This window comes from Pinus tabuliformis, chromosome X (assembly GCF_031772625.1).
Source record: "Pinus tabuliformis cultivar Carrire ecotype Pingquan chromosome X, CPIR1, whole genome shotgun sequence".
NCBI lineage: Eukaryota > Viridiplantae > Streptophyta > Pinopsida > Pinales > Pinaceae > Pinus > Pinus tabuliformis.
The window spans coordinates 1,319,104,022-1,319,117,931 of NC_142308.1; the positions used below are offsets into that span (position 1 = coordinate 1,319,104,022).

Below are 13,910 nucleotides of genomic sequence, written 5' to 3' on the forward strand. Positions count from 1 at the left end.
TGATATTGGTTTCTTGAGGCAACATCATAGTGTTGGGTGATCTAAGCCTTTCATGAGATGAAGAAGGGCTCACTTGCTGAGAGGATGATGCTGGGTCAGAACGATTGGTTGTAACTTTCTTGGCTCTTTCTTGATTATCAATAAAGCTATTCAAGTTTTCCTCCATACTCTTGTGTGATTTATGTTTTATGTATTTGTATGGTCAATTTACATCTGATCCTAGACTGTTCATGATAATAGATCCATGTTCTCGTATAGTGTTATGCTACTTTGATTCTACAGGTACTTTGTGAAGCTGATATACAAGAAAGCAAGTAGCAAAGGACTATCAAAAGAGACAGGGATCGATCAAGGAACCAAGTGCAAGACAGAGGTTGGTCTCCTTTATTCTTCTCTCAACTATCTTTCATAAAGGAAAACGAAAGTAGTTTTACTTTGTTTGTTTCTAAGGTAGCTACCAGCCTTAGAGGGATTAGCAGTTATGCATAGACACTTTTCCTTGTAACAATGACGGCTCCCATGCAATAAATATAGTCTCGTACAAGGAGTAGATTATAATCCAAGGGTCCTTGGACTACCATTACGTTCATGTGAACGGTTTTCCTTCTCAATGTTATCGGCACATCGAGAAGGATCCCTAACGGTCGACTGGTTCCTTTGTCAAAGCCTGTTATATTTCTCATCTCAGGCAAAAGCGATGGTGAACCAAGCGCTTTCCAAGAAGTTGAGGAAAGGATACTCACAGAAGCCCCGTCATCTATGATGGTACCAGCCATGACCATTCTATATATCTGAGCAATGATTCGAAACGGTACACTAGCCGGTAAACGGGGTCTGCCTAGTAGATTCAAGTCAAAAGCAACAACCAGGTTGCTTGGAGGTGGGACCGAATAGACGGCTGGATACGACTCTGACGAACTTCCTTCCTGCGGTAAAGGAATGGGTAGACTGCTCCCATGTTCATCAGAGTCTGTGCTTATGAAGAAAATTTGAACGGTGTCATTCTTGTTCTCTTCGATGACTGTATCCTCTGAGGATTGATCCTCTGAAGGCATGACCGGGTCAATTGCTGCCTCGACCTTTTTATTTTCATCTGCTGTGGATTCAGATGGTTTATCTTCAATGATAGATGCTTCGGCCGACCACAAGGGCGTGTCAGCTGAATTTTCAACTAGTGACGGACTCGACAAGAGTTTCTTATATCCGAGAGGAAGCTGTAATGGTGAAACCGGAAAGTCGTCCAAAACTCTTTTAGCTTCATCTAAGAAGGGACAACGGTGGACGGCATTATCGCCTTCACACAATTTACAAGGAAATTTATATTTTCATTTTTGTCTAGGGGCTTCACTTTCACTAGTTGACGGTGTATGCTCAACATGATCGTCAGAGGTTGATGACACCGGATTGTGCAAACGAGGAGACCAGTCCCTTAAGATCCGACGGATGCAAGGACAATCTCGATGATAGTGGTCTCCTTTACAAATGACACATGGCGATTTAGGCCTGGTCAGTGCATTGTGTGGATTTTCTCTAGACGATGCTCGGGTTCCCCTTTTCGCCTTTGGCTCTTTCTTCTTCTTCTCTTTCTTCTTCTTCTCCTTCTTCTCAGCTACTTGATTTTGGGCTTTACCAGCTTCATCAAGCGAAGAAGAAGGAGGAGAGGAAGAATGGGACGAAGTAGAGGGTTGGGGGGTAACTCTGGTATCGTTTAGTTGCTAACTTGATTGCTCAAGAATTGCGGTGTTCTGAATGATAGCAGTTGAGAAGAGCCATACAGGCAAGCCGATTGTCAATCCTGGGAGAGACAATGTGGCCATATGGGGTGCACCAACATCTCCCCAAGAGGAGAAAGGACTAGGATTTCCTCCAAGGGGAACTCCTTGGTTGGTGAACTCCATTTTTCTCAACGTAAGACCAACGCAGGAAAGGTGATGTTTATTCCATTTAACATAAATTTTAGAGGCTTTGACACAACTTGTTTTTCAATTTTTAAGAGTCGAGAAAAAACAAAAGATGACTCTAGTCGCCTTTGATTTTTAATGAGCCTGAAGTGACAAGTGCTCAGATGGACCTTTTCCGTTAAGGAGTCTAAAAAGGAATGAAAGGGACTACTATGGAAATCTAGACAGAGGGATTACCAAACCAATTGCAAAACTGCAGAATACTTTTTATGGTACGGCAGTCAATCTTCCCGAATGCTGTGTTCAGTGCACTGCAATCGATAGGGCGACAGACACAACTTGCTATGGATAAAGGATTAAGCCTATTGTGGTCTCCCAAAATATACTCGACGGTACGTGGGAGAACAAGTCCGTACTGGCACTTATCGTCTCAAAGTGGAGGAATCACCCAACCAACAGTGAAAACAACAGTTACCAGGCTTTACAACGCCGGAATACATCTCTAGCCTAGACTTCTAGATGTTGTGCGTTAGGTTCCAAAGCGTTTTTAGATTCATTAAATTTATTTTATAGTTGATCTTGCTTAAGAAATTTTCCTTTCAGGTTCGCCGTGTGATGTATATGTACAATTCATAAAATGCAACCTAAGATGATAAACAGTCGTTTAATCTTCTTTTTGCAATGAAAATCCTAGCTACTAAGGAAAGAGAGATGATTTTCTTTCAACAAAGAGCATAGAGAACACACTATATGCATTGTCCTAAATCAAACCAACAAACAGTCTAAATGCAAATGCACGTGAATGTATTTGTTTTTATCCTTCTTAATGTGTGAATCATAAAAAGAAATCTAAGCACAAATTTGAATTGTTTTTCAAAGTGACAATTACTAACAAGCTTCTTTTCAAAACAAAATGAGGACAATGACAACAGTTTGTTATTTGGAATTGAAAACTTGCTTTCGACACTTGAAAAACTACCAACTCAAATCAAATACAAGAGTAACAGTGTAATTGACTATCAAGAACAATCAGATTCTCTTCTATGACTGAAAACGACACTTGCAACACTTTCAATTCAAGAAATGATAGTACAATTACGCTACTCCTTTGTAAAGGAGAACTGAAAATGACTCAAAAATCATAAAAACATTTACAGTTCTTTGCACAATGGAGGCAGAATAACAACAAGGAAAGGGGTTTCAAACAGGGGTGTACTGACTACAGGCAGCAAAATTCTTGAATAGAGCTGAAAAGAGTGAACATAGAAACCAAAATTTAGGAACAAGGCCTTGTCTGATCAACGCACCTGTAACACAGTGAAACTAAAATGCAATGCACCTACTACACTCGGGAAGTGCGATGCATTTGGAGTTCACAGAATAAACAGTGCGCTAGACCAGGGATGAGACTTTGACTGGGTTCTGGGTCACAGTTTGTAGTTCAGTTCAGGGATTTAGGCCGAGCAAGTGGTAATCAGTAAATCAATCATGGGGGTAGATCTAAGGAGGTTACTAGAGCCACCACAATGGCAATTAGAGAGCTTGTAAATCAATTGTTTAATTCATAAACAAAACCCAGAGATAGACTAAAGCAGCATTGATCTACTTTGCACTTGCATAGAAAATGCAGTTCGAAGGCTAGCTGGCTTGACTTCAGGCTCCATTTGTAAGTTTATAAAGTAAACAAATGTAGATAAACAATCAATCTATTCGCTCCCCAACGGAGTTGCCATTTTGTTATCAAGAAAACTAGTGTCTATGCAGAGCTGCTAGTCCCACTAAGGCTAGTAGCTACCTTAGAAACAAACAAACTAAAAACTACTTTCGTTTTCCTTTATGAGAAATAGATTAGAGAAGAATAAGGAGACCAACCTCTGTCTTGCACTTGGTTCCTTTCTCGATTCCTCTCTGTTCTGGTAGGTTTTTGCCACTCACTTCCTTGTCTACCCAGCGTCAAAGAGTACCTGTAAAATCAAAGCAGCATAGCACTATCCAAGAGCATCAATCTATTATCATAAACAATATAGGACCAGATGTAGATTGGCCACACAAATGCATAAATCATCAATCATACAAGAATGTGGGGGAAAACTTGAATAGCTTTATTGATAATCAAGAAAGAGCAAAGAGGATTACAACCAATTGTTCTGACCCAGCATCATCCCCTCAGCAAGAAAGACCTTCTTCACCTCATGAAAAGCTTAGATAACCCAACACTATGATGTTGCACCAAGAAACCAACAACACTTACTTATAACATACAAAATTCCAACCTCTGGATCTCTGGGATGAGGGATCCGTATATAGATGTTTGCAAGGGGAATGAGTCAACTTTTGATATTTTATTAGTGTCCTCTCTCTAATAGTTCTTGATTCCACTTGGATATTGATGATCTCTTACTCATCCCTGGTCGAATGCAGAGAGGCAAGTGTCACAGGAGAAGTTTCTAGAAGATTCCATGCTTCTCCACCTTGCGGATTGACCCTGTCATTTGTCCACTCTTGCCCATCGTACCCCATAGAAGGGTTTTCGAACATGCATCGTACCCCATAGAAGGGTTTTCCAACATGCATCGCACCTACTGTGTCTATTCAGGTGGGATGCAATGTGCTTTGACCATGGAGCAGGTGAAATGGTCCAGTTTTGACCAGTTCTGAGTAGTTTTTCATGGAGAACTTCTGGGAGATGTTGTAATCAGTTGACCATGTTCTTTTAGGGGTTGGAACAACACCTTTAGGGACTTACGAGCCCTTAGTTTATGGACATTTATGATTGGGGTTGTAGTGCCAAAAAATGTCTATAACATCGAGCTTGCCAATTGTATGGTTTGTTGTGGACAACTATTAGGATCTGAATATTTGGTTAGCTAATATGGCACTCAGGTGTGTTTGCAAGTTCATCGTTGCAAGTGTTGTGCTGGCCATGGTGATTACAGGCCTAGCACTTCTTCCTCCAAAGGCTTGTGTTGTGACAGAATATGGTCTTATAATCCACACATTGCTAGTCTGCTATATTCAGAGAAATGTGCAAGTGTAATTACTATCACAAGTTTGTCGACATGAAGAAAGATTGTCGACAAAGGATTGCTTCTGAACAAAAGAAGTAGGGAGGGTCTCATCAGAAATAAAATATTGTAGAACATTCTGATCAGAAGGAATCTACCTTTTACGCCATTATGGCTAAGAGGTCCTCACATCATGCCCCTTCTTCTAACTGGTACATTGACTCTAGTGCATCACATCTTTTCTCTCACAGGCATGACTAGTTTACTGACTTCTCATCTTGTAGTGATTCTGTGGTATTGGGCGGAGGTGAGGAGTATGCAGTGGTTGGCAGAGGTACAGTTCAGATACAGTTTGATGGGTAAACACTCATCTTCCTGAATGTGTACTATGTTCCTGGTATGGAATTTAATTTGTTGTCTGTCAGCCAGATTATGAGGAACTCTCCTCAGCTTGATGTGGTGTTCAGTGCACAGAAGTGCTCCATTATTGACAAGAAAACTCGTCTTATGGTTGTTGTTGGCCTAGAGGATCATGGCCTATATAGGCTTCTTGACAATGGTGATTCTCCAGAAGTGGCTCTCGCAACTCGTGTTTGTCCCATCAGCACTCTGTGGCATTAGAGATATGGGCATCTAAACATTCACTATCTCTCTCAGCTATCTTGGGAGGGACTTGTGTCAGGGTTACCTGATATTCAAACTCAGCATTTGGGAGTGTGCGGCACCTATCAAGCTAGCAAGCAACATCGGTCTTCATCAAGGATGGAGAATCTTGGCATGCATCTAAGGTACTCTAGTTAATTCATGTTCATATTTTTGGTCCTATGAATACATCTTCAGTTACTGGTTGTGAATATGTTTTTCTTACTATGGATGATTTCAGTAGAAAGATGTGGGTGTACTTTATAAAACATAAAACTAATGTATTTAGTATCTTTCAGAAGTTTAAGTCCTTAGTTGAAAAAGAGTCTGGCTATAATATCATAACTCTTAGGACAGATAACGGGGGGGAACTTGTTCTTCTTCTTTCTCCAAATTCTGTGATACCCATGGCATAAAACGCCAGTTAACTACACCCTACACTCCTCAGCAGAACAGTGTTGTCAAATGTCGCAACTGTACAATTGTTGAAATGGCTTGTTCCATGTTACAGCATAGGAGTGTTCCGAACAAATTTTGGGCTGAAGGAGTGTTTGCTGTTGTTTATATTCTTAACCAATCACCTACTTAGACTGTTAGGGGGAAGATTCTAGAAGAGGTTTGGTCTGGTCGTAAGCCTAAGATCAGTCACCTCAAAGTGTTTGGCTTGGTTTCATATGTTTGGATTCCAGCTGCTAAGCACTCTAAGTTGGATTTCGAAAGCCAGAAACTCATGATGATAAGGTATAGTGATCACCACGAGGCTTACAGGCTGATAGATATAGACACTGATCATATTATCTTTAGTCAGGTCGTAGTATTTGATGAAGACAGAGGGTTCTTTCAGTGTACTCCTTTTGAGCAGTGTTCTAAGGATCAGTCTCACAATGTTTTTCTTCCATTAGGTCCACCTGATGGGAGGGATGATTCAGCATTAGTATTTGATGATGCACTACCTGAGTTCCATCTAGAAAATAATCCACCTCTCACTGCTCTTGTTGTTCCTGAGCCTCCTCCACCTACTCCAGATATTGTTTCTTCTACTCTCCGGCCTAAATGGTGGGCTAAAACTATTAGTTATCTCCAGGATAATGAGCTCCTTGAAGGTAGAACTTCTAGAAATAAGACCAAACAATAGACTATAGTAAATTTTTCACTAATAGATAACCTACACAGTGCTTTTAAGCCTCAAACCTATTTAGAGGATAAGGGTATATCTGAGTGGAAATAGGCTATGGAAGCTGAATTCGAGATTCTTCAAAAGAATCACACTTGGCCCCTTTCTGATCTTCCTGTAGGGAAGAAGCCCATTAGCTGCAAATGGGTGTATAAAGTGAAATACAAAGATGACAGAACCCTAGACAAGTATAAGGCTCACCTTGTTGCTCGAGGGTTCTCACAGAAGGAAGGCATAGACTATGAGGAGACCTTTGCTCCTACATGCAAGATGAGTACCATATGGCTTCTCCTTGCCTTAGTGTCTCAGTTCAGTTGGAAAGTCCATCAGATGGATGTAAAGAGTGCTTTTCTAAATGGTGACTTATAGGAAGAAGTCTACATGACGCAGCGTCCAGGATTCAGGTTGTCGGTCAAGAACATAAAGTTTGTAGATTAGTCAAAAGCACTCTACGGTCTGAAACAAGCCCCTCGGGCTTGGCACATGAAAATTGATAAGTACCTAACAGATCATGGCTTTCAATGGAGTCCATCTGATGGAAACATATATATCAAGCACATTGGTGATGATATTTTGTTTGTTGTTGTCTATGTGGAGGACCTTATCATTACTAACAGTTTAGCACATTTGATCCATGCGATCAAATAGGATTTGTGCAACACTTTTGATATGACAGATTTGGGACTTCTTGATTACTGTTTGGGGGTTGAAGTCTGGTAGACTGAGAACAACATATTTCTCTCTCAATCTAATTATGCCAGAAGTCTTGTGGATAGGTTCAGAATGCAGGATTGCAAACCTACCACAACTCCTATGGAACCAGGGCTCAAACTTTCAGCTCAGTCATCCTCACCACTTGTGGATGAATCTTTACTTAGGTAATTAGTGGGAAACCTCATCTACCTTACTGCCACTAGACCTTACATTATTTTTGCAGTGAGCTAAATTTCACGCTTCATGACAGCTCCTAAGGTTGATTATTGGACAACAGCGAAGTTTTTGTTGCGGTATATGAGTGGCACTCCTGATTATGTACTTTTGTACCCTTAGATTTCAGATCCTACACTTAGTGGTTACATATATTCTTACTGAGCAAGTTTGGTGGATGACCGTAAATCTACAGCTGGGTATGTGTTTAGCCTGGGATCTGGTGCTATCACATGGACTAGTAAGAAGTAGCAGGCAGTGGCTCTCTCCTCGACAGAAGTAGAGTATTGGGTAGTAGTTAAGGCATCTTGTGATGTAGTTTGGCTTCGACGTATGTTTGTGGATATGCATGTTTCCTAGGTAGGTCCTACTCCCTTATTCTGTGATAATCAGGGAGTGTTCAAACTCGCCAAGAATCTAGTCTTTCATGAATGAACAAAGCATGTGGAAACCCATTGTCACTACATTCGACAGCTTGTTGACGATGGATCCCTTAAGTTGTTGTATGTTCCCACAACGGAGCAGCCATAAGACATCTTCACCAAGCCCCTTAGTCTTGATAAGTTTGTAAAATTCAGAGGGTCTATAGGTGTTGTAATTAGATTGAGCATTAAGGGAGGGTACTAGAATAATGTTATTTTAGTGTTTAATGCTCATTTATCTCTTTCTGTGATCTTATTGGAAGTTTCTTATTAGAAAGTTATTGTTTCTATTTCTTAGTAGAAACTTATTGTTTCTGTAAATACAGTTGTATTATTTATTCAACTTCATTGCTCATTGTAAATCAATTCATTTTATTGATTAGAAGTTTGAAAATGCAATATCAATAATTTCATAATGCTCGAGAATATTGGATGTCGTAAGAGTCATACAACTCAATTTCTCATCATTAATTTTACAATATGTAACCATTCAATATAATATTTTTAGTTGGTTTTCGATTTATTACAACAATTTTTTATTTTATGACATTTGCTGGATGCTTAGGTGGAACAAAAAACAAAACATTTTTGTCAAATAATTTATTTGTTGCTGAAGAAATTGGTTATGTCGTTAGTCCCTAAAGGGGGAAAAGGGAAGAAACTATCAAACTATGTTAACTATTTGTCTTGTACTTTTCTAATTTAGGTTGGTTGGGAGAACACTACAATTTTCCTAGTTTATAACAACTGAAAGTAATGTCTCATATATCCATGTAACTTGATCAAGATATAAGAGGATCTTATTATCACCAAAATATGAACTTGGATAGTCAAAAAAGGAGCACAACATTTAATCATTGGTCCGAGAGAAATAAAATTTCAAACTAGTAAGAATTGAATGTAGATATGAAGATATGAATTTTATCTTGAAATAATATAAGGAAATACAAAATAATTCAAATTAATTGTAAACATGATAGTAGATTATTTATATTATCAACTTAAATAAATGATGATGTTTAATGATTTATCTAAAATAGACATGACAATAGGTTTATAGGTGCCAAAATAAAATTTTGTACCTTGTCTTCAACTATCTTGGAATATTCAATCCTCATTTTCCTTAATTTCTCATTGCCACTTAAGAAATGTCATTCAAAGTTCACACAATCAACAAGTGGAGTTTTATAAAACACTTTATTTTCAAAAAAGGATTTGACAAAAAAATGAATTATCTCATTGGGTTCAACTAATAGATCCAAAAATCGAGCATTATGTATCTCATAACTTTTCTTCTCTGCCACAAATACACTATATATTAGAGTTTTTATAACTTAATTTTTTTATTGAATTTTTTTTTAACCATTAACTATCTAAAAGTTGATGTTTTCAGAAACTAAATTTGTTTAATTTACAATCTTGAAAGATTTAGTTAATGGATCAGACTCAATGATATCAAATGGAATTAGAAGTCCACGAAGTAATGATGGTTGAAATTTCACTAGGAATAATTTGACCAGTACATTAACATTTAAATAATCGTATGAACTCTATTTAAACACTTTTGTAACTTCTATACATATTTGAACACCCACATTTCTACTGTAAAAAATTGAAAATAAATAACAACACTTAAGTTTTCATGAATTTTATCACATTGAACTGCAAGCTTTCTCATATCAAATTCAACTTTCCTAGATTTTTGAATTCTTATGGTAGGTTTGAAATCACCTTCTGCAATTCCCTCTTGTAGCTCATTTAAATATACTCTCCACAAAGAAAGGAATTAAGCATTGAGTTGATAATCTGGAATTTTATCAAAATTTTTACTTCTTTTTTGCAAATAAAAAATTATAGATGATGTTTTTTTACATCTTATAAAATGATATTTTAGAACTTTAGTGATACATTCTAAAAAAATTGTGCAACTCTTTATACCATGTTTAGTGAAGCTCTCTCAGTTATGCAACTTAAATATTGTATTCTTTATTATATCTAGTGAATCATTATTTGATGTTTCAATCAAATCTGGTCTAAATTTAGAACAAAGTTGATTGAAGAATTAAATAATGACTCATCAAATACAATAAATAATTCAATGGTTAAGATGGTTAACTATGAAAGTTTCGCTAAATTTGTTATAAAGAGTTGAACAAATCTTTTATAATCTATCACCAAAGTTTTATAATATCGTTATGTGAGATGTAAAAAAAATTTATCTATACTTATTTATTTGCAACAAAGAGGACAAAAGTTTAATAAAATATTACATGAAAGACTCGATGTTTAATTACTTGCATTGAAGAGAATATATTTAAATGATCTAAAAGAGAGAATTGCAGAAAGTGATTTCAAACCTACTCTAAAATTTCTAAAATTCATGAAAGTTAAATTTGAGACAATGAAGCTGGCAAATCAATGTGATGAAATTCATGAAAAATTCAAACATTGTTAATTATTTTCAAAAAAGTTTAGTAGAAAAGTGGAAGTTCAAAGATGTATAAAAGCCCCCAAAGTGTTTAAATTGAGGTCACAATATTATCCAAACGTTAAATTATTAGTCAAATTATTCTTATATATATTTCGAGCATCAATGCATGATGCACTTATAATGCCATTTGATATCATTGAGTCTAATTCACTAATAAACCCTTTCGAGATTGTAATTGAAATAGATTTAGATGTTGTAAACATCAATTTTTGTATAGTTGAACATCAACACACCATTCAAGAAACAAAATAATTATAACAAATACATTATATAGTATATTTGTGGAGGCAAAGAAAAAATACAAAAGGTATAATGTTCAATTATTTTATCCATTAGTTGAACCGAGTGAGGTAATTCAATTTTTTTGTCAACTCACTTCTACAAATAAAATGTTCTATAAAACCCTATTCAATGTTGATTGTGCGCACTCTGCAAGACATTTCTCAGATGCCAATGACAAATTAAAGAAGAGGATTGGATCTTCTAAGACAGTTGAAGACTAGGTATGGCATTTAAATTGTTTTTGAACATATAAACTTATTATCATGTCTCTCTTTATTTTAGATAAATGATTAAAAATCATGATTTATTTAAGTTGGTAATATAATTAATCTATTATCACATTTACAATTAATTCACATTAGTTGATATTTCCTTATTTTATTTCAAAATAGAATTCATGTTTTCATATTTAAATTAAATTCTTAATAGTTTGAATTGTTTAGTTTTATCAGATCATTGATGAAATGGTGTGTTCATTCTTCGGCTTTCCAAGTCAAAATTTTGTTGATAAAGATAATTCTATTATATCTTAATCAAGCTACTTGAGATAAATGGGACACTATTTTCAACTGTTACAAATTAGAAATATTGTAATGTTCTCCAAGCCAACCTGAATTACAAAAGTACGAGAAAAATAATCTACATAGTTTGACAGTTACTTCTCTTTGCCCTCATCAAAGGGCTAACCACAAAACCAATTTATTTAGTAAAATATGAACTATTGGATGAAACTCGTTGGTTTTCTATTCCACCTAATCATGTAAATAATTCCATAAATTAAAATATTTTGTAATAAATTAAAAACAAAAAAATAATATTAGATGAAATGGTTGCATATTGTAAAATTCATGATGAAAAATTGAGTGTTATGGCTTTTACTACATCTAATATTCTTGAACATGATCAAATTAATGATATTGAATTTTCTAGCTATTCTAGTGTAGTGGTAGGGTCTACTTATGTAAAAAGAACATGAAATACAAAAATAGAGTCCCTTTCTAAAAAAGTATGTGGAATCCTTGAAAAAAAAGTACATGAATCAACAAGCATTCAACAGTTTGACAACAATTTACAATTTGGTTGTCACTTTAAAGGGTTTAGCATGTTAAACACACATGGAAAACATAGAATAGGAAAGATAAATCAGTGAGTACATTTTTATTAACATCAGATATACATTTATAGTACAAATATGTGACTCTTGGGTTTCAGATCCCAAGGTCTCTTGGACTCCTTTTGTCCATTCGACTTCCGCACTAACCCACTTAGGATTAGGTGTCCAACATTCCCCGCCTTAATCCGAAGGGTTATGTATGAGTCCAAGAAGAGAGCTGTAATACAAAATGTGCAAAAAAATGCATGGCAGCACTAGGCTGAATGTGCTCTATGAAATGTTGGTATAAAGGGCGGTGGTTTAAGGATGACCACCAACACTGGAACGCTTAGTGTAGTTCCCGGAACTCTTCCAAAACTGGCAAGAAACTGAAGTTTTCTGCTAGAGGAAGTGATCCTATTGTTTTAAAGAGGGAAACCTTCAACCATAAAAGGGAGGTCTCACCCCACATAAAAGGTAAAACTTCAACCTGAAAAGGGAAGTCTCAACCTGTGATGGTTTAAGGATGACCAACAACTCTGGAATTCCTGGAACTCTTCCAAAACTGGCAAGAAGCTGAAGTCTTCTGCTAGAGGAAGTGTCCCACATTGCCAACTGAAGGCATGTTCAGGCATCTTTGTCTCTGGCTACAACTCTAAAACTGGTGTGGCAGGTTGTGGCTCAGGCTCGCTTGATGTGACTTTGAAGCTTGTAGATGACCATCATTTCCCCCCCTGTCAGGTACAAGGTGAGAAGATGGAGAAAACTCAACTGCAAGACTGTTCAATATTCTGGAACAAGTTCTGACATGTGTTTGGAATATCTTCTTGGCTGTTGATGCCCATTGCCAAGAAGCGATCCATCCAAGATGAATCTTTGTTCTTGCAGAACGTCTGCTTTTGAAGCATCTGTGTGAAGAATGACTAGTTTTATGACAGTGCTTACATGGATGAAGATCAAAACAGTGATCTTTCAGATGGCAAACTCGGTCACAGTGTTGGCATTTCACTATCTGTTGTTTTTGTTGTTGTTGTTGCTGTGGAAGAGGGGCGGAATCTGGAACAGCTGAAGCTGAACTGTCATGAGAAGCAGGTGAACTGTCATGAATAAATCAAACACTCTGAAACTGAATATGCTTTGAGTAGTCTGGAATATGAAAGGACAAGTCCTTGTCATATCCAAGACCAGTTCTGTGCTTGTTATGGACAAGCTGTTCCCAAGGTCTGATGATGGGCTTGGGAAGTGCAGACTGAGTTTCTGCATCTGCATTTACAACTGTTGCTTTATTGGGTATTAAATCTGCTTTATTGACTTGCTTCTGATGGGTTGCAGTCTCAATGTTCTGAACAGAAACAGGTTCAGAATGATGTCTATTTTGATGTAGCTCTTCTTGCTGTAGCTGTGATTCAAGCTGCAAAAAATCGATCTTTTCTTGTACATTTTGCAAACAACTATGAATTTCGGTGAGAAAATCCTTGTTGATTTTGACTGTATTATTCATACTAGAGAGTATTAGATTGTCCACTAACTATAATATTGCACCGGTTGGAGCCATTTCTAACCTCAAAAGATAGTAAAACAATGAGGAAAAGATGGACACCAAATAAACTTATGGCAACAACTTCAAATCAATCAGCTTGCAATACTGTGTACAAGAATACTCTCCAGCAAGTGTATGAACTTAGTTATGACAAGAATGTGCCCAGAAATCTATACGCTCAGTTACCCAGGTCACGATTTTACTGAAGGCAGCTTTTTATGGGAGAAAAACGTGTCCAACATTCAAATATAATTCATAGCCTGATGGAAATACGTTCCAGCAAGTGATGAACCCTCGACACAGACTTTCAGGAATCCACAATAAAAGCAGAAAGCGGATGCAAGAGCGTGATGCCAAAAACCAATATTTAAAAACAGCGCATATATCAGCGATGAAAACAACACATAGGTTCCCTCATAGGCAGCAGTGGCTA

At 36.9% G+C, this 13,910-nt stretch overlaps 1 pseudogene; it reads left to right on the top strand.

The window, feature by feature from the left end:
- Positions 1–6,683, top strand: part of LOC149144952 (uncharacterized) — a 72,403-nt pseudogene extending 65,720 nt beyond the window's left edge.
- The last annotated feature ends 7,227 nt before the right edge of the window (positions 6,684–13,910 follow it).